This window comes from Strigops habroptila, chromosome 3 (genome assembly GCF_004027225.2).
Source record: "Strigops habroptila isolate Jane chromosome 3, bStrHab1.2.pri, whole genome shotgun sequence".
Lineage (NCBI taxonomy): Eukaryota > Metazoa > Chordata > Aves > Psittaciformes > Psittacidae > Strigops > Strigops habroptila.
The window spans coordinates 17,037,357-17,060,330 of NC_044279.2; positions in this window are offsets into that span (position 1 = coordinate 17,037,357).

Consider the following 22,974-nt stretch of genomic DNA (forward strand, 5'->3'; position numbering starts at 1 on the left):
TTTAAAAGTTATGCACAAAAAATAATCACATACAGTTTGATCATAAATAAAGGGGGGTTTGTGTGTATTTCCTATGGATTGCTTTGAAAGGTTACCCCTTTAGAAATTCATAAGCTGCATTAAAGAAGGGATTTAAGGGTCAGACAGGAATTCAAAAACCTGTTAGAATGGTTTCTGTAACATGTTCATTTCAAATTGCTGTAGGTATGACCCAAAGCCTGCCAGAGTTAATGCAGTTGTTTCTCTTCTTTTCAGTAAATTTGGGCTTGTATTCTTAGGTCATGAACCAAAAAGATCCCTTAATTTTCTGAGAGAAAGAAGGCATGTGTTTGAAAGATTTGGACTCTGTTTTTGATAAATAATTAAGATAGATAGTTGGAATGAAATGTCTTAGCATCACATGAGTTGGACATCTAAATAATTTATTAGTAGAAAGATTGCAGTTGGAATATTATATGAGCCTATTATGTATCAAGACTTCCTTGAAATGTGCCTATGAGGTAAACATAAAATTTTGCAAAGTATTACTTGATATAACTTGATATTTCTGAAAATTAAAACAAAAAAATCAGGAATCATTAAGACCAATCCTGACATTGCTGTATTATTATAAGACACGAAGTCATAAAGGTAATACTAGAAAGAGTTTCTGCCAAGAATTGAACTGACTTTTTATATACCTTAATGATTTTTCCATAGAGGGCATATGCAAGAGACCAGTGCTGCTAACTGAACTTTTTAAAATTTGCAAAAATTTTAAAATTTTTAAAATTTTACAATATTTAGAGGTTTTGCACTAAATGGTATTGAGATGATTAATGATAACTGCTGCAGGAACACTCGGACTTCTAAGAGTGTAGAAATATAATGAAATACAATACTCCCTGGTTTTCTCCCATGGTATTCTGGTTCTATTTGCTTTTTATTATAGTGCAGTACTTGTTTTTTTTCTAAATCTGTAGGTGGTATTACATTTGGAGTGTTCATGTCACACTAGTGAATCGGTGCTAACATAAAATAGTACAGAAATGGCAGCAGTTTCACTATCTTTTGAATAGACAAATGTTATTAGAGGCGATGGAACTGTTCAAACCATGTGGATTTAAGAGTGTAGCAGAGACTGTAGAAAGTTGTTCAGCTAACTAGAAGTATTGATGCCTGCAAATGATATCAAAGCTTAAAGGAAGTTAGACTAGTTGAAAAGCATGTAGAATAATTCACTGTGTAGAATTTATTCTACAAATTTAGCTAAAGCAGCCTAGATTAGTGATTACAGATACCTTCCCCTGTGAATTGATCTCTTCCTACTGTGAATTGCTCATGAACTGATTTTCAGATGATTAATTATAGATGTTGAGGGAATGGGGGTAGAACAGCCTCCACACCACTTATCTTTCAGGCAACTAACTTAAGTGCCTGCGACAGTAGGCTAATCTTCTAGGCTTCTTATATACTCAGTGGAGAAAAGAGAAACTCTTCTGCAGGGAGAATTTAAAGAGAGTTTTTAGTTTCCTCTTCTGACTTGCTGTGCTTTCATTTTTTGTTACAAATTCTAAGAATATTCTTAGTTGTTTCTGTCACTTGAAACGAATAATTTCCCTTAGCACTCTGAATCTGTACTTTGCTCTTAAAGAAATTCAAAACAGTTGTCTAGTTTGGTTTGGACACATTAGGACAACAATTTTGCTCAAGCATAGCAAAAATAATTCACAGGTATGTTCAGCAAAACTGGCGATTCCTCTGGAAGGGAATAAGCAGAAATGGCAGAAGGGTCCAACTGGAGCAGAACCATCCTCCTGAAGCCCTGTTAGTAGTGTAGAATCAAAGAATCATAGAATAGTTTGGGTTGGAAGGGGCCTTTAAAAGTTGTTTAGTCCAATGCCCTTGCAATAGGCTGGGACATCTTCAACAAGATCAGGTTTCTTAGAGCCCCATCCAACCTGACCTTGAATGTTTCTAAGGATGGAGCATCTACCACCTCTCTGGCTAACCTGTTCTGGTGTTTCACCACCTACATTGTAAAAACTTTCTTCATTACATCTAGTCCATATCTACCCTCTTTTAGTTTAAAGCCATTACCCCTTTTCCCATCACTCCAGGCCTTGCTAAAATATTTGTCCCCATCATTCTTATAAGCCCTCTTTAAGTACTGAAAGGCTTCAATAAGGTGTCCCTTGACCATTCTCTTCTCTAGGCTGAAAATCCTCAGCTCTCTCAGGAGAGGTGTTCCATCCCTCGGATAATTTTTGTGGCTCTCCTTTTGACCTGCTCCAACAGGTCTATGTCTTTCCTGTGCTGAGTACTCCAGAGCTGGACACAGTACTCCAGGTTGGAGTCTCATGAGAGTGGAGTGAAGGGGCAGAATCATCTCCCTCGAACTGCTGGTCATGCTTCTTTTGATGCAGCCGAGGACACGGTTGGTTTTTGGGCTGCGAGCGCTCACTGAAGCCAGCTCATGTTCAGTTTCTCATCGACCAACACCCCCAAGTCCTTCTCCGCAGGGCTTTTCTGAATCTCTTCTCCACCCAACCTGTAGCCGTGCCTGGGATTGCCCTAATCCAGGTATAGGACCTTGCACTTTTCTTTAGGTTATTGAGATTGACATTGACCACCTCTCAAGCATGTCAAGGTCCCTCTGGATGGCATTCCTTCCATCCAATATGTCAGCTGAACTACATAATTTATTGTTGACAGCAAACTTGCTGAGGGCGCCTCAATCCTGCTGTCCATGTCGCTGACAAAGATGTTGAACAAGATCGGTCCCAACACCGACCCCTGAGGGACACCACTTGTTACCAGTCTCCAGTTGGAGGCTGGAGGTGTGCATAAGGTAACTTGCAATCCTTGTACAAAGTAAGAAAATAATCTATGGAACCTTGTTGCTGAAAGGCTGCAGGAGCAATATCTTATTTTCCATTGCTAACAAAAGGACTTGTACCACTGACTGAAAAACAGTTATCTGAAGACTTGGTTTTTAGACAGTCATCTATTTATGACAAAAGGGTTATTGCATCTACTCTTGAAGAGCAAGAGACAGCCAGGATAAACCACCAGTTAGGATGCCATGGTAATCACTGTGATTAGCAACTCCTTTGACAGAGACTTGGAGGATATCTTCATTTCTCACAGGTGATGAAATGCCAAGTAAGTTATTGGAGAAAAAAATGAATTCCTTAAATTCTACCCAAAAATTAAGCAGCCATCTTAGGAAATTGAATGTGAACGATTCATGCAGCATGATAAATTTAGCAGTGATAAGATGGCTGGTTAAAAAACTTCTTGTAATATGAGTACCACAAGAAAATTCCTCAGGAGAAGGATAAAACAGTCCAGTACCAATCATACAAACGTTAAGATCATACAGAAACACAGGCAACAGAATATAGGGAGGAGGATGAGGAAAAGTTTTACTATCATCTTGACAATGAGGAAGTGTGTTTATGTTTCATGACAAAAATGAATGTCTTCAAAAAAAAGAAGCAGAAACAGTTGCAGGCAGGCTGTGGGACTGTTGTGAGGATCTGTGTAGCTATGAATTGAATGTTGACTTGATATCTGCACATTAACAACTGAACAAGAGTCAAAGAGGATTTGTTCATCCTTAGAGTCTTCAAATGAGGAGCAGAAAATTACAGTTCTGGAAAATCTCCAGCAGGAAAAGCTAAACATTTGCAAAAAAACAAGGGAGATACTGCCATTATTATGATTTACAAGCTTCACACATACCAACTGTCAGGACATTAGAAAAGGGACCTCGACAGGGTGATCATATGTCTACCTGATCTGCCAAAGACATTACCTGAGGAGGAAGAAGAAGGTTTTAGAATGACATCAAATACAATTGAACAGACATTCAACTTGAGAAATCGAACAGAAAATACTGAGAATATGAAGTGGAACTACACTGCAACTTCACCTGCTTCAATAAAGCATTTGATCATGTACGGCAAGAAATATTATTAACTGTGATGAAGACACTCAACATTAGCAAAAGAATAGTGACAACCCTTGAAATCCTTTATTACAGTGCAGGGAGTAAAGTCCTTGAAGGCAACACACTGAGAAAGCAGTTCCATATAACAGCTGATGTAAGACAGTGATGTCTCCTATTGCCACATCCGTTCAATTGTTTCCTTGAACATGTTATGTCAAAGGACTCTGAAAACTTTGAAGGAGTGTTATCAGAGGTAGTAATATAGGTGATCTTTCCTTTGAAGATCATGTAGATTTTGCAGGAGGAATGGGACCAGCATGTGCAAATACAATGACAAAGCTGGGCAGCACTGCAATGATGTTATGGAGATCAGAAAAAAAAAAGAGCAGCTTAACGACAATGAAGATTACTGACACTGAACAAGAAATAGACATCAAAAGCAAGCAAGTTGAATGAGTGGACTTTTATTCAAGTATCTCAGTACTACTACCATGAAAGACAGGAAACCTGAAACAGAAATCCAAAGAATTGCCCTCATGCTAGCAGTGCTCACAAGGTCCAAAATGCAACCTGGAAAGAGAAGAACAACCTTAGTAGAGCCAAAAGAAAAAAAAAAAGGAAACTTCTTGGAAATATTGTGTTCTAGAGAGCATGAACAGTGTGTAACAGGTGAAACTCAAACAGCAGCAACAGAATGAAGAACTCAAGCCTTTGAATTCAGATGTCTCTGCAGAATTCAATGGTTACCATATACAGTGCACAGAATTAACAGCTCTATTACAGAGAAGCAGGATCTGCAGTAATTGGATCCCATGAGCCTCTACTAGCAGCAATGTAATGAAAGAAGTTGGAAAGGTTTGGCAATGTGACTAAAACAAAAAGCCTAGCAAACATAATTTTGCAAGGAAAAAAATGAAAAGAGAAGGAGCTGTTTGTGGTCATCCTGGTAAAAACATCACCAGAATCTGGACAGGAAAATCTTTAGTAGAATTTCTTCAAACAGTTAAAACCACCTGAAATGAAAGATTATAGTTATCACCTCACTATGACCCAGCCAGCCAGAGGAGAGGAAAAGGATTATTGCGGCACAAAAATCTGTTATAAAACCCATCAATACAGATTTTCTAGGAAACCATGTCAGTGTTACTATGCTTTATAAATAGATAAGACCTTTTTTTTATTTTTCTTTACTGCCTTTCTTCTTTCTTGTATTTGTTCAAGTGATATTTAGTCATTTCCATACCTGAGCTCCCTTCCCTAGGTAAAAGGGAAACAAGTATTTGCTCAGTATGTTGTTGTCAGGTGAATAGAACCAAATCTGGGAGTACAGGAGAGACAAAGCTGCCACAGCTCCATACCCTCAGGTCCAGCCAGTAGCGAGGCTGAGCGTGTATTCCCTAAGGCACACCAGGCACATACACAAACACATCTGCTATATATATACATGTATACATACAATGGGCTGCCCAGGTCAGCCCAGAGAGAAACACACAGAGCACTCATACACAGACAGCACAAGCTGCAGTGACTTCATCCTGCTCCCCTCTCTGCTGAGCAGGATGGAATATGTATATGAGCATATGTACAATGTGTATGTCCCCACAGCTGGGCTCATATGCCCAGTCTGCCCAGTAGCTGCCCCTGGAGCCCAGTCTGTCCAGTTGCTGGCAGCTGGACATACAAATCACTGAGGTCACAGCCCTGCTTCCGCTGCTGGCATAAATGCCCTCAACACATGCAAAAACATATCTGGGTCTCCCCAGGTCCGTGGTAACACCCCCCGCCTTGTGGTCTCACTTCTAGAGACCCACTCACCCCCTGGCTCCCAGACCTCACCTATTACTGGCTTGATCTTTGCAAGTGATCACACACTCATTTACACACCCACACTTGCTCCAGTGGCTGGCACTACGGACACATGGCCCCCTGTGACCCAGGGTACCACTCCCGTTGCTGGCATCAACATCCATAGAATCATAGAATCATAGAACAGTTAGGGTCTGAAAAAACCGTAAGATCACCTAGTTCCAACTCCCTGCCATGGGCAGGAACGCCTGACCCTAGGCCATGTAGCCCAAGGCTCTGTCCAACCTGGCCTTGAACACTGCCAGGGATGGAGCATTTACCACTTCTTTGGGCAAGCCATTCCACTGCCTCACCACCCTCACAATAAAGAGCTTCTTTCTTATATCTAACCTGAACTTCCCCGGTTTAAGTTTAAACCCATCTCCCCTTGTCCTATCGCTACAGTCTGTGATGAAGTGTCCCTCTCTGACATCCTTGGAGGCCCCAACTCCACTCACTGGGGTCTCTGCAGCTGCTGGAACCACAGACACACAGACCTCCAATCCATGGTCTGGCTACGTTCGCACCCCCAGACACACACAGGCACAGGAGAATCCCTCATCCAGGAAAAGAATAGGAAGAAAGAGTAAGACTGTGCTGATGAGGTGCAGGGCAAAACTGTTTGCACACAGCTACCCCTTCTCTCCCCTTTATTTTCTCAACTTCTTTCTCCCCAAACCACCTTGATCCCTCTCTTTCTCCACCTTTAATTCCTCCCCTAAACATCCTATGATAAGTGTTATGTAATCCCTGAGTGTTCTTCTCCTGCGCCCCATATCACATCTCATGCACCCAGGCAGTGGACTTCCTCAATCCAAAATGTGCTCTGATGTTGACCCATTATGCTGGGTTTCATGCCTAGACAATGGAGCTGAGACTCTCCTGGAACAGCCCTGGGAAGGGCCCGGACAGTGTCACTTCATCTGAGACCTTAAAGTTCTCACCTGCCACTGTCCCCCTTTCTGGGTTTGTGGAGGTGGGCCTTTGACGGCTTGGTGGCTTCCGTGATGGTCCTCGGAGAAACCAGGGCAAGGCATCATTTAAGCTTACCCACCTGCCTCTGTGCTCTTTTGTGGGGTTCTAAGTGAGCCTTTATCACACAACCTAACAATTATAGTTGGCTAACTGTAATATTACATTACTTTCCTTTCTGTTGAGTAAGGTAAGAGATTGTACTTAAATTCTACTTTTTATTTTAGTTTAATTTTAACTTTGCTGCACAACTATCTTCTACAGAAGCATCCCAGAGCAAGTTGTCTCTCAGCCTGTTTGAGACTGACCCAGATCCAGTTTGTGTTTCCTCATACCTTTTCTTCTGTAGTTGTACATCTAGCCACAGTCTATCAGTGCTGTATTCATTATAGCTGTGCTCCTTCTACACCACGAGAACTTACATGAGCTTCTTTTAGTGATTTCAGTGCAAAATTTGTGATGTAAACAGAATCCAGGAGATACTAGAATTGTCTCAATGCCCATAACTCAGATCTTTAGACAGAAATGTGTCACCCCTGATATTCCCAAGCACCTTCTTCTCATCAACACCATCCCCAGGCTACTTCTGAAGCTAAATTTCAATGTGCTGTCATGAAACTTCCTGGTCAATATAGCCATTGCTTATATGATCTCTCTTCCTAACTCATTAGATATATAGTTATATATCATTAGATACATTTTCAGGTTAAACTGGATCCCATAATAACCCCAATATACTTTGGGGAAAAAAAAAAAAGGAGCTTTAATTAGCACACCAGCACAAGGAGTATATATTTGAAATTCATGCTGAATCTCTACCTCCTGTGTTTCATTTCAAATTTGAATGCTTTCATCTTTGTATTATGCTACGCCATACACACAAATGTCTTGGGGGAGCCCACCCAACTCCTCTCCTAATTTTACTTTAAAATCATTAGTCCTTGTAAGGGCCTATCTGACATGTGAACATCACAGAATATATTATGGCTTTTTTTCTTGATTCTTTGGTGAACAACTACTGGTTCCTAATGAACAAAGAAGAAATGAAGGCTAACTAATTCTCAAACAAAGGTTATGGTGAGTCACCTAAATGTGGAATATCATTAAGCAGGAAAAAATGATAGAAATTAATTTGATTTGAGCCTTAATCCTTTCTTTGAATCTCCAAAAATAAAGTGAAAATAAGATATGCCATGGACATTGTATTATTTATATGCAATAATAAAGAACAGATTTGCATTATTTCTCCCCATGAAAGTGGTATATTGGATGCATGTGGAGGTTTTGTTATACTGAAGTTCTGACTTCAAGTCAAGTTCTGACGTTGTAATCTTTCCTCATGTTAATGGTCCTTCAACTTCAACAGAAAGTGAATGGGTCTTTTCTTATCAGTAAATATTACTGCTGCATATAAGTATGGTACATCTTGTGGTGTTTCTGCTTGGGTTGGATGAGGAGATAAAATTCTAATTACTGAGGAAAATCCACATGGTGTCTTCATACTCTCCTGGTTCAAAAAAAAAAAAAGAAAGCTAAGTGGGTCAGAAATCTAAGAGTTGGTTAGTGTAAAGGGGAAGTAAGAAATCAATGACACGTTGCACCAGAGATGTAAGCCATAAAGGAAAGGTTGGTTTGCAGATGGGACCCCAGCTGAGCTGTGGGAGACAAGAGCAATAATATAGCTGATGGCAAAATGTGAAACTTGGTTCAGAGATAAAGCACAACTATTCAAAAATGGAGCCAACATGTTTTTTCCACCCTTATTGTATAACTGACAAAAATCTAGATCCTTTTAGAAACATTTTAATTTTATGTATCCAACAACAGAAAACTCCCTAGTGGAACAAATACATTGCATCCTTTGTTAAAACAATGGAACTGGTGAACAACCGTCAATTGCATAATGAGTATTGCTGTTTCCACAGCTCGTTTTCATCTTCCTGTGTGTGTGGTACTCCTGTAATAGTTGCTTCTTTTCTTTGTGTGACTTCCCTGGACTGTTCCTGTATGTTCTTTATTTCAGCTATTTTTAATTTGTCTAATGCAGATATAGAAGCAGAAAAATGATCATTCATAAATAAAGAAATAAGGAGTTCTAAGCAAATGATGCAGGAATTGTAAAAAAAAATAAAAAAATGTATCTTTTCAGGTGTACTGAATAAAGCATCCTACATTTTGTTTTGGTTTAATGTGCTGTCAGTGGTTTATTAAACTACCACAAAGAAGAGAAATATTTTCAGTATCAACAAGCACTGGGAACTCTTACAGTGGTTCAGCACAAAGATTTTTAGCACTTTGTGCTGAAATGGCAATGGGAGAATTTGAAATGTTCGGTGACCTGCAAGCTCCAATTCTAATTCCATACTTTGCTATTGTAGTATTGTTTAGATAGTGTATGAAGTAAACATGTTTAAGTCCAGCTGTTTAACTGTCTATACAAGCTTTTTGTTTCCTCCATGACATTTCTTTATCTTCCCCAAAGTTGTTCTTTGGTCTTCCATTTAAATATGCTTCCTATTATTTTAAGCAAATATAAGGTTAGCTAGAAGCAGCCATGAGATACTTACTAGTAATTTTCAATTACTAAAAGCCTAGTGTCCCTCAGCTTCCTCTAAATGTGAATTGCCTTTAAAAATAATGCTCCTAAATTCCCCTTTTATAAATATCCCATTGGTTTAATGGATTTCTGCTGTCTGGCATCAGCTGAAGAGATGACAAAGGTTTCTGGCTGTGAATAATGCTCTTTTGAGTAGATCTGATTCTGTGTTCCCTTCCTAAATTCTGACAGACAGAAAGACAGAAGCAGTAGTTCTTAAACTAAGTTCACATAATTGCAAGTGATGAAATTGCTGGGGATTACTGATCTGAAATAAGAGACTGATTCTGAAGCAAGAGACCATTCAGCCTTGTAACTCTGTCACTTCAGTTATAGAAAAAAAGATTAGCTCACCCTGTTGACTGCACTAATATATTCTACCAGGTATTAGCAATGAGAACACTTGTAGTCAGCTGCTGTGGGTTAGATTGACCTACTACGCTGTGAAAACATGACAATTTGTAAATCTGTGATTGTATTCAGAGACAAGAAGAGAAACTGGGTCCTTTCCATGCTGATGATGGAATTGAATCCTGCTTAAACTTTATGCTCTTTTATTAATTTAAAGTTTGTTGCTCTGGCAGGAACACACAGGTAATATGTTTACTTATTGTGAATATATAACATGAAGTTTGAAGCAGCAAAGGATCAATTTAGTTTGCAGAGTACAACATGTGGCCTGTGAATTTCTTTGTTCTCTAATCAATGTTTTATAGATACCGGAAGCCTACAGCATAAAAATTTTCCAAATTTCTAAAAAGGAGCTGCTTTTTTATATATATGTTTGAAGAAACATTTGTAGAAAACTTACCTGAAGTATTTTAAAGCTGAAACAATTAATTTTTTTAAAATGAACTGGGAAAGAAAGAGAGAGGGAGAGGAACTTTCCATTCGTACTTTTGTCTTCCATGGTATTCCAAGTTCCTGTGATTCTCCCTGTGTTTTGGAAAATCTACGTCATAAATTTGTGCTGTGAGAATGTGTTGGAAGAAGCCTTTCCTTCACATAAAAGCTGTCCCAGATCCAAAACTTTAACCTCCTTGCACTAGTGAGAGTGGTTTTTTTCACTACACTGCAATGATTCTGGGTAAGGGTTAGAGGCAGGAAACATGCAAACTTGTGTTTTATATGACTTGCATTTGTTTATGGCAGATGGAATTGCACAGAATCTTTTATGAGATTCTGACTATGTTGTCTCCCACTAGAGCTCTGCCTATGGTATACCATCCTCAGAGCCTAACTGCATGGTATATTCCCAGTGGCACTCTATAAGTGAAAATATGGTTTCAGAGCGCTTCAGTGACCTTGATTGCGCTAGGCTGGTGGGCCCATTTCAGAAGTGCCAAACCAGCAGCTGAGGTGCCCATTCCAAGTCTTCAATTTAAATAACTTTAATTAATCTCTACTCCAGAGCACTGCTTCTTACTTCTCTGCCATGCTTGCATATTTTTTACCTGCAGTTGCCAACATTTTAACTTAGCAAAGGTTAAACAATTATAGTTCAGAGCATAACCAAATAAAACTTATTTTCCCCATTTAACATCAAAATAACCACTAATGTAAACAAATGTGATTTACACACACACACACAATATTTAGCTGGTGAAACTGTTGGAGAAGGTTTAAATGATAGTCTGCTAGGCCATCACTGCATTTATTGCATGTAAACGATGCTCACGTTGCTCATGCCTGTTCCATATTGTTTAAAACTGATCTCATAATTTCCTTAGCTTTCTATTCCCTCCAGTGTTCCTGGAGTTCTGATTAGTAATTTACCACAGAGTTTTATAACAATGAATACTCTACTGCTGCTGTTAATTAAATCTGTGTGGGTAACTATTCACTCACAAGAGGCAATCATTGCAGCAAGATATTGTCGGGCCTGAGGCTTTGCACTAATAGAATCTGTACATATCCCAGAGGTGGTATGTTCTGTATCTGGAGAGGAAGCAGAGAGCCAGATCTTCTAACATATGCAGCTGGTGATTCAGTGAATGAATGCCAAGGGAACGAGCTTCAAAAACAACTTTCCTAAGACTGAAAGGTGGGCAGAATAAGAGAAAAGCAATATGGATATTTTATCATTCTTGATATAGAACCTAGATCTTATAATTTGAGATTTAGTCCATGTTTCTTTTAACTTTAATTTGGGACATATGAGTGACATGGAGTGTTTTAAGTTGTTAAAATTAATCATTTAGAGGAATGTCATACACAGGGACTGGTATTGTTATATTAGGAGAACAGATGAGTTGAAGACACACATGGTAAAAGTGGTTTATAGCACAATACTGAAGAATTACATAAAGAAGCTTTAATGAAACTACTGACAATTTGCCATCAGTTAGTTTCAGCGGTGACCCATAAAATATTCCCCTGTCAGATAATGGTAGCTTTTGCCATATTCAAGATATTTTCTAACATTTGTCAGGAGGTTATGTGCATCACAGGAAAAATGAAAAATTTTAAAGGTTACCATTGTCTTCATTAGCCCCATCACATCAACAAAGGGACAGTTGCCTCCAGCAGTTGCCTCCAGGCACTTGCTGCCTAATGAACTCTGCACATGAATTGCTGCAGTACAGGCATCTGCAACAAGATCCAGTCTATTGTTAGAAGGGAATGTCTTTTGTCAAAAATTATCATTAACTGGGTTACAGAAATGGCTTAGGTACTATACCAAGCATAGCTTTTCTTCTTAATAAAACTGTATATTATCTGCCAATCTACAGAGTGATTAAAAATTATCTTTCTTCATACGGATGTAATTATTTTTATATATGCACATGAAGATTCATAATAACTAATGAAACAAGAATTATTATAACAGATGAAGAAAATACCTGGTTAATAGGCAATGGAAATGGTTGTCTCAAACTTTGAAAGATGTAGTGAAGTTAAACTATGTTTTTGCAAGTATACATAATGCTAGTACACACAATGTTTTATATGTTCTGAGCATCATTTTTACTATTTACACGAATATCTCTGCATCCATTGTTAATACTCTATTTGCCATGTTCAATAGATAAAGGTGAACAGGATGAGAACAGATTTGTTCCATATGAATAAATAGGTCTCTATATACCTAGTGAATAGTAAGATAAATACATATCTTATGTAAAATATACCTGATAAATAGTTGTATATATCTAAGGAAGAGGACAACTAGATTAGTAGACATTACTACAAAATCTGGAGACAAGAAGTTTCCTGGAAGCAGGTAGCCTGGATTTGTGTTATCAACCGTCAACAATTTAAACCTTTAATGTCTAATCACCTAAACCACATCAGTAACCACTGCAATAATAAACTCTAGAAGAAGATTTGTCGCACCTATAGTGGACGTTTATTTTAGGGTAATGCTTATGGCTCTTTCTACACCTATCTATCTCTGCAGTGGGCAGCAGAGCCACTGCAACAGCATACTTTTTGTGGTAAAAATGTATGAGCGATTGTCAGAGCATTCGAGCTCTGACAGCTTCAGAATTTGCTTCTGTTCAGGGTCTGGAAGAGCTTCAACAGGTTAGGGTTTTGATCACTGGAGGGAACCAGAAATGATTCACTGAGGTACTTTGATGTCAGTGGGTATGTCTCAAAGTGCCTCTGTGGCAAATAAAAATTGCCAAGGGGAAGTTGCTGTTGATGTGAAGCAAATAAAACAAAGAAGAAAAGGGTAGCTTTGATGATTTAATAATTGAGAATCACAATCTCATAAAATTGTTCCAGGTGCTGGGACAGGGACTGTGTGGGCTTCTGAGCATTGATAAGATGTGGAGCTCAGCACTTTCTATCATGTTTCTTTTTAATGTATGCACATTTCAGAAGCACATTGAGAAGAAACTCTGGTAGACAGAGACTCTGTAGGAGATTTGGTCGTATATATTGTTTCTCTTTCATGTGACTTGTGTGGATTCTGCTTCTCTGGCACTTGAAAGCCAAACGTAGAAGTAATGGTGTTACCACTTAAAAAAGCCTGTGAATATATATTTAAGGATCACTTCATAATTGTCCTGGTTTCAGCTGTGATTGATAGAGTTAACTTTCTTCCTAGCAGTTGGTAAAGTGCTGTGGTTTGGATTTAGTCTGAGAACAATGCTGGTAACACACCAATGGTTTAGTTGTTGCGAAGTAATTCTTACCCAGATCAAGGACTTTCCAGTCTGTCAGTGAGGAGGAGCACAAAAAGCCGTGAGGGAGCATAGACAGAACACCTGACCCAAACTAGACAAATGGGTATTCGGTACCACAGCATGTCATACCCAGTATATAAACTGGGGGGAGATGCCTGGAAGGGACTGATTGCTGCTCAGGTTAGGCTAGGTATTGGTCAGCGGGTGGTGAGCAATTGTATTGTGCATCACTTGTCTTTCTTGGATTTTATTCCTCTCTCTCTTTTTGTTATCTCACTTTTCATTACAATATTATAATTAGTAGTAGTAGTAGTAGTAGTAGTATTTTTTTTACAATTCTTATTATAAGAAGTGGTCTCTCTAAATTTTTATTTGTCAAGATAAGCACCCAGAGTCATTTATAGTGGAACACACTGTCTGGGGATGCAGGAAATTCAGACCCTGGGGTCTTTGTGAATGCTACTGAGAATGGCAGAAGGAGACAATTCTAAGATGCAGGAGAAATTTTAGTAATAAATTACAACTAGAAATTATTCTGATAATTTTGTTTACCCTATGACTGTGCTTATACATAAATTAGCAAAATTAGTATTTCAAGTTTTATGAGTCACATTACTTTTCCTGAAAAGACATTTGAGTTCCTGTGATCTGCAAAGCCTTCAGAGGTCACGCATTTCGAAGCTTGTTGAGCTATGACTTCCATCTCCCAGAAGCAGAACATAATCTCTATATTTGTTTCATAAACAAAAGCTTGTCGTCCTCCAGGACACTGTTTCAACATGGAAACTCTTAACTAAAGCAAAACTTCTTCCCCCTCTCCACTATTACACAGGAGACAAAACGAAGACATTCTCCTCTCCTTATTTGAAAAAAAAAAAAAAGTAAAAATAGCTGCATTGATTCCTCCTTTTGCAATCTCTACCTGCTGCTTTAGGAAGCTTCTCAGCTTTTCTTTCTGAATCAGATTCATTTCTTTACTGCGCTTAGCACTCCACTGGATTGTTATAGTGAGCACAAAGGGAAAAACATGATGTAATGAAATTATTAATAATTGCTTTGTGAAATAGCTGTGCTTTGTGGAAGATGGGCAGAGTAAAAGGAGCTATATTTTGATGACAATTTAAAAAATAGTTCACAAACCCAAAAATAAAATATAAAATTCTGTATTTAAGCTCATGACTATATTTCTTCAAGCCAAATAGAGAAATCCCAAAGATAAATCAGTCATTTCTTAGGTGTTATCAGTTGCTTCTAGTATAATGATCTCTACCTGCTTTGTATGTATATTATTATGTGCAAACAAGAAAAAATGGGGGGTTTTCAGTCTATTTGTCATTGGCAAGCGAGATTTGTTAATGATTATTTTTCTATCACTTTAATTAACAAAGCAGGGTGACAAACTGAGCAACGAGTGAAGGATGAAAAAGAGGAACAGTATCACTTTTTGCATTTTGCTGAAAGGCTGAGCCAGCAGATCACATATATCTACAGTATAACAGCTTGTTAGCTTTGCTGGCAGTCGTTCTTGATGTTCCTTCTCGGAAACTTATGACTTCTAAAAGAAATTAAAGGATTAATGATGGAACATGTTTAATAATGAGATACTCAGCATCTCAGTAAGATTGTGAAAAGTAAATAAATATGCCAAGCTCTCAATTGCCATATCCAGAGTTCAGTTTCATCATTCCTTTGCAATGTGAACACTATTTACCTTTAACAGGAGAGATCCTTACAGATATTGAAGTGCAACCTTTCTGATTTGTCTGTAATAACATAACTTCTGAGTGTTGAGTTTCACTTTGATTGTTGCTTAGAATCTGCTTATACTATTGCACCTTTTTTTTTTTTTTTTTTTAGGAAGAATTACTTAATTATGTCCTATTCTTGAAGCTTTTACTCAGTTGAACTTTGTGTGATTACTTCAGGATTGATAGTACATCAATGACTTTACAAATTTCTGAGTCATGGGAATTATCATGCTGGACCATCGCCAGCTTCCTTGTGGACCGGCATTCTCTAATCCAGAAGAATTAGAGAATCAATCTCTTCAGTGAAAGGTACAAAGAAACTAGAAATAAGTAAGTGGACATGGAATAACTTGCCCTCTAAACAGTTTCCTACAGGCTTTGTTGTACTCAGAAACCCCCAAAATTTTCTCCTTTCCAAAATTTCTATTTTTTTCTTTTAATTTCTTTACAGTTACTTTGGCTAATCTTGTCCTCTTTCAAAGAAGTTGCTACTAAATACGATGTAAACTTAATTTGCTTGGACATCACTACTAGCAGGAAAGGAGCAGCTTTCATATTGCCTTCAAGAATGTTTTTCTCTCCTGTGTCATATCTGATTTCCTTAGGTAAGTGGTTAGATAGATCCATAGGCTTCAATCTCATGCAATAACATCAGAGTATTTCCCATATAATTCCAGGCCTTTTTCTCTGTGGTGTGCCAAGCAGTGAGATAAAAGCCCCATTACTATGTTTTATGCTGGTTTTGATTTGAGAACAAGGAAGACTATGGAATTTCAATGAGACAGAGTAAACTCATTAATGCTGCAGACTCTTTCTTTCGGTGCTTTCATGCTGAACTTCAGGTGGTTGACTGAGGTGCCTAATTTAGGACAGTGTCCACCCACAACTTTTGTAACAGTTGCTGCAGAGAAATGGAGAAAGGGCTACCTGCAAAGAGTGGTCCAAATCTTGGATGGTCTGAGCTGCTCTCCTGAATGGTCTAATTTTTTTCCTGATTACCTAGGCAGAAAGCCAGGGCAACAACATTCATGATCAGTTGAAAGAGTGAGGGAGGGTTCAAATAAAACCTGTAAGTCGCCTAATAACTGCCTCTGCAGTATTTTGGTAGTGTCTTCTACGTTCTCTGGTTCAGCATGCATTAATAATCTGCAAGAAATGACAAAATTTTAGTTTTATGTCTATCTATCTACCTGGCTAAATGCTGTTTTTAAGCTAATGATAAATTTTTAAAAGGGGGGAGGGATCAGACATTGCCCAATTATCCCTGATTAAGAACTCTTTGGAGATCCATTCATCGCACTTACTCTAGAGCACTTAAAGGAGACAGGAAAAAGGAATATAACAAGGTTCAAATCAGAATGAAAATAAAAACATTTTTGGCCTATGATACCCAGCATTCTGAAAAAAAACCCAATACCAAAAACAAACGTAAGTTTCTAAATGAGTTTGAAAAGGAACAATGGACACTAAAAAAATGAAAGGAGATTAACTGGTATGGGCAAAGAGAGTATGTGGCTGGTGGACATGGAAATGAATAGTAGTGCACAGCAAATATTAACAAGCATGAGAGACTGCTGGACTCAGTGACTACATTGAAAGACGTAGCTCAGCTTGATCTTTTTCTGATTGTCCTACTAAGGTGACAGTAAAACAAAACATTCTGAAAAGTTGACATAAGCCCCAACACTATGCCAAAAAATCTCCAGTATTAAGCCATTATTATCTAGGAGGCAGAGTGAAGCACATAAAATTAAGACATGTTTGAATTCAGATTGTCAATACAATTTAAACCGTGTCTCAATGCCCTTTTGTATTATGATAGTTCTTACTTGCATGGTGAAATATGCCCTGATATAGCCTACCTAAATTGGGTGCTTACAGAAATACCTAAAATTCAAGCATAGTTATTCAACATTCTGCTGATAACCTGTCAGGAGGCAGGTAACTTTTGCATCTGATTCTACCACTGCAGGAGCTGAATGGTCCCTGGGGTGGGCTGTTTCATCCCACTGACCTCGGAAAAAGTGGAAAGTGGAGGCACCTCAATTAAGTGCCTGCAGCATGATGGAATGAATAATGGCTGGAACAGGACTGGTTCTGTTCAGAGAGGCATCTGTCAGAATGAATAGTGTGGATTTAATGAGCAACTAATCAATATTTGGTATTCTCACTACTGGTAAGTGAGCAAGCACATGCCACCTCTGCTGAACACATCTGATTTTGCTATCCATGTAGAATAATTAATTTCCTCATTAGTATTTCTGTGGTGCTCCTCACTGAAGTATCTGAATTACTTATAAAAATTAATTGGTGCATCTTCTTAACACCCTGTCCAAGATGACACCAGAGGCAAAGACTCTCAGGACATGTGATGCTCAGCACTGTAACATCTAAGAGTTATCTACCGTGTCCACAGTGAAGTTCATATGACTGAATTATACCCCATGTCAATTTACATTCAATGGAAGACAGTGAGTGTCTTAAACTGGAGCTCACATCTGATAGGGCACTAGGAGGCTCAAGCTGACCAGCTAGACAGTACAAAGTCATGGATGGGTGTGCAATTGTCTCAGATGACTGCCTCAGGGATTCACCAAGACTTCTTTGTGAAACCTTTTTTACACACACAGCCCATTATTTCAGCCAGTATTTAGCATGTTCACCTCAAGAACCAGCACCATCCTACATGTAGAGAAGGGAAAAAAGAGCATCAGCAGCTCAGATTGCCACATAGGTTATGTTTTAATGTAACATATGGGAATGCCTGGCAAGGGTCTAAAGAATCCTAAATACCAGATTCAGATTCATAGACCAAGAAGGAGGGATATTAAAAGGAATCTATGCCAGAAAATCAGCATACTTTTGAATCTCAAAGGGCTCTAATTAGGCCTTTTGACTCCTACCTCGGCTGAGATGAATCCTTTGTAGGTCCTTTCCTTGAAGCCTTCTGTGCCTGTGGTCATCCCAGGTACCTACACAAGATAGGCAAGGTTGTCTTGCATTGCTCCTGAATTCTGCCTAGGAGGCATTTTGGATGCCTTCTACTACCTGAGACATTAAAATTAGAAAATCTCACTTCCTGCTATTACCTGAAGAGTAAGAACACTCATGTGTGAAGCCATTCTGGGGCATCTGGCATGCTGTAACTGGCTGTCCTGCGGTCATTTATTTATATGTCCCTTCACTTCTGTTCCTGGAACAAATAAGGCAGCAATCTTCTAGGCAAAAGTTTTCTTTATTACAAAGGGTTTTTTCATCCCCTTGGGAATGCTATGTTCTTAGACAGAAACCCTCTGGGTTCACACAGTTCTGGCTCACTTCCATGTAAAATTTCATTGTTGCACTGTTTTCACTTGCCTATAACTATTTTCTCACCATTTACAAGCTTCTGACAAGCAACATCTCCGAGAAATGCTTTCTGTACTGGTTCCTAGTTTCAGTTTTTCACCTGCTCAGACTCTGCTCCCTGTTCAGTATCACATTTGTCTTTATCTTTCGCACCTGACCAGATCTGGTGTTTCATCCTGTACTTGCTTTATGAAAGATCATGAATATTCTTGTATCACTTCTTTGTATAGTACTTTCCATTTCCAAACTCCTTTTGACTGCAAAGCTTAAAAGTTATACGAGGTTCATCTGTGATAATGTTATCTGATGAGTACCATCAATGGAAAAATGGCCTAAGTATAAGAACTATTAAAATTAAAAGCTTTATCCTATGCATGTCCAAACAGAGTAACATTCATACTTCAGTGGTGTAATAAAAAATGGAAGAAACAGCTAAAAAATTCTAAGAGTGGACCATGACATTTATCTGGTATGATCAGGGTTGCGGAAAAAGGATATAGAATTTGTGACACGGAGAACACCAAGGAAATTGCCTGCAGGGTTCAGTAACAAGGATTATCACCTTAATCCTTTTGAGAGAGATATACTGAGTTCAGTGTCATTAGCTATATTGGGTAGGTCTTTGGGAGAGAAAAGAAAACCTGTAAGATTGAGGGTTTGGTTAACATGAAAGGCTGCTTACATCTGACCTGTGTAGCCATAAATTGTAGAGTGCTTCATAAAGCACTTCACCTCAGCCCTTACTGCTGGAAAATCCTTAGCTGCAGTTAGTAGATGTTCTCACAAAAGGTGGTTATTGAGTACACTGGGACCATGTAGAAGGAATTGTAACTTAAACAGTACTAATATACATTGGGTAGAACAGAGAGGCATGTGAACTGTTATTAACCTGTGTATTCTGATGATAGCTACAAGTAAAGAGCTGTAACCTCTCATTTCTCACCAGTTCAATCTGACTATTTAATATCGCATGTGAATCTGGCCAAATACTGCACCATTTGATCATAATCAAGGGGAGATGTGGCCATTTACTTTCTCCTGAGACTTTCTCAGGGTGTGAAGTTGTTCCTGAAAGTAATTGCTTCACAACTTTTAAAGGTGCACATAACAAAAAATGAATCTTTCCTTGGCTACTATGTAGCCAGACAAAAAGATCCTGACAATTTGTTTTCCATATTAAAAAAGATATTTGGTTGCTGCTCTGACTACAGTTCCAAGTTAACAATTTCAGTTATTTGTAATTTTCGTTAAAGAAAAAATGTCTAAAAGTAATAGTATGAGTTACTTAAAATATTTATATTAACTGCTTAACTATTGCAGATAATAGTTTTATGTCATTTGTGAATGTAGGAAAAATTATTCCTTTTCCTACATTAAATTTTCAAGGCAGTTTTCAATAGATTTTTGCTATATCTATGAATCGTTTGTGAAAACATGCATATATATGTCCATGCATATTAAACACAGACACTTTTTGTTAATAGGATTTTAATCACAGGACTCTAGATCAGTATTCTGTGTTTAGTGAGTTGAAATGCTTTGTTATCTTGCATAATACCCTTTCATTGCATAATACCCTCTATAAAGGACCTAGAGAGAGTTAATCTGAAAAAGCTAAAATTTTCATATATGTAAACTGTTAATACTTATCTGATTGTGTTTCGTTCCAGAAAATATTGTTATCCTAAATTATTACAGGAATTACTCAATAATATTTGCCTGGGTTTGCCATTATCCATTTAATATATTATTCAACAATTATTTTAGTTATTCAGAAGCTCTATAATTAATGAAGTGCTATTACACAAATGGTGTATTTGATGAACAATGTCAGTATGCAATAGATAGATTCTTAATGATTTACATGGTGTGCCCAATATTGTTTAATGCCAAAACTATAGCAGACTAATACCAGACAAAAATGCCCAGAAAATCTTATTCTGGTTCTCAGCCTTTTTGAACAGGAATTGAGGTTGCACTTATAAGTGTTTTCACAGCAATTCAGAGCTCTGGTTTTTACTTGAGGAGTCCCTAAAACTTTCTTGCATTTTGAGTGATTTAAAGATTTGATAGATAGTTCTCTCAACAGCTGAAGTTTCTGACACTTAGATAGGATCATCCTGAAGTCAGAGATAAGACAATCAGCCAATTTGGAGTTAACAGCTCCTAACCAGCTTAAAAAAGGACGGTGAATTCTTTCCTTTAAACCCAGATGCCTGGCAGGTCTGTTCACAGGCAGAGAAATTGAATCATAGTGCTGTTAAGGCAGAAGTGCATAACTGTCACCTTTTCAAAGAGGAAATGAAGCTGATATATACTATCCTAAAGGAATGTCAGGACAGGCTTGACATGAGGTGCCACTCCTTTCTCATCTAATGTGGGAAAGCATTCACGCTTTGTGTGTGTGCTATATGTAGCCAGAGCAGCACAGACTCGTAGTTTTCAATATTTTATAAAGCATGCTCAGTGCGATGTGAGAACAACCACCGCAAACACTATCCTTTACTAAAGCTCCCCTGGCCAACTCTTTTTCTTTATTGTTGTTCAGTAACCACATTTTCTGCAATAATTTGCAAATATTTTTTCTTAATAACTGTTTTGGAATTAAAACTTTCTGTATTGTTCCAGAATTTCTTTTTGATTTAATTTATGCCTCTGGGTTTCTTCTCTCTCCTTACTCCCCTTTTACAGGGTTCCTTCCCTCTCCCTCTCCCTCCCTCCTTTCCTATTTTACTCTTTCCCATCTAGGAACTTCTCAGTTTCTTCTGTGCTTTATTATCTAATGTAATGTAATGTAATGTAATGTGATGTAATCTAATCTAATCTAATCTAATCTGGTTTGCTTCCTAAGCATTTTTCTTGCTATTATTACCTACTGTACTCTCTCTTTCATCTCCTTGGATGGGATCAGAGCATGAATTCTGTCACTCTCTAAATACAGGGACTGAAAATCTCAGCCAGCGATAACATGTGGATGCTGCTCTCCAAAGGGAGTTACCTGGCATCTTTGAGTATGTAATGATTACAATGGACTTTTTCAAAGTATTCACTGGCATGGTGTTAAGGAAATGGCTAAAAGGAAGAGAGAGAGATATAAAACTTTCCTGGATAAGTTTTTTAAGTCAGAATGTGTTCTTTTTAGGTTAAATAAGATGTTGGGAAAGTGGTAGGAAAGACACATACATAAAGTAATGTGTATCTTGAAGGAACATCTTAAGATCAATTTCAGTTCAAAAACAAAGTGTATCTATGTGTGTGCATACATACAAATATAAAATACAAAAATACAAAGAAACTTAATTGCTAACAAAAGCCTTCAGGAGATATTTAATGAGATCTTTTTCAAATAATTTTTCAAATTACTTCCTAATTGGTTGGTTTGAAATTATGTCTGAGAACATAAAATAAAAAATTAATATTGCTATTTCAGTTAGAGAGATAACACAATCATTCTCTTTCAAGATAGAAAATGTGCAGGACCAGCAGTGCTCCAAAGTGTGCCCAAGTAGAAGCACATTAAGAAGACATTAGCAGTATGGAGTCCAGAGCCGGATGCCAAGCACAGGGGGCTCAGGGCTTGTGCTCAGGTGGGCTCGGCTCTGCTCAGACAGCAAAGGGCACATGATTAATTCTGAGAGTATAAAAAGGAAATCATCCTCACGCTGAAAGTAAAATCCAAAAAGCTTGACAGAAAATGGCAGTTTAATCAATAGCTCTTCAAAACAGCTTCTCACAGGTTTGCAATAAACACAGTTTGTTTAGGTTACATAAGCACACATATTTTACAAAATTTATATGGGATACATTTTTGCTGTTTCAGACAGAAAAACATTTTTTTCAGTGCAAGAGTCACAGATGTCAAACAGTCAGTGGCCTGAAGATTTCTTGCTGTCTCACCTGTGTTTATTATGAACTTTCATAGAAATTCAAGCTACAGAATGCCTGCAGTTATTTAAAAATACCTTCACATAAGAAACAAGCCAATTACTTGACAACAGTGCATAATGGAGTTGTGAATACACACTTCTCAACGCATGCAGGGTTGTATCCCATTTCTCTCAAAAGAATAGTGTTTAGAATGGAAAGGGCAGCACAAAGAATAGGTCAAAGACCTGAAAACCTACTAGCCTAGCCTAGCCTAGCCTATCCAGGTTTATATACTTATTTCTTAATCTCAAAGTGGCTGAACACCTTCACAGAAGTATTCATTACTGTGACTATGCGCCTGCCACATAGTTTGTTGCCCTCTCCTTTCCCAGGGGAACTGCATAGATGTAACAGTAGAAAGTAAAGACTTACTTACTTTCTTAGTGTTTTAGCCTTTTCGCCTTCATTATTTTTAAAAATGTACATCTTGTGATGTATTTGTTAGAGAGAACAAGGTAAAAGAAATGCACT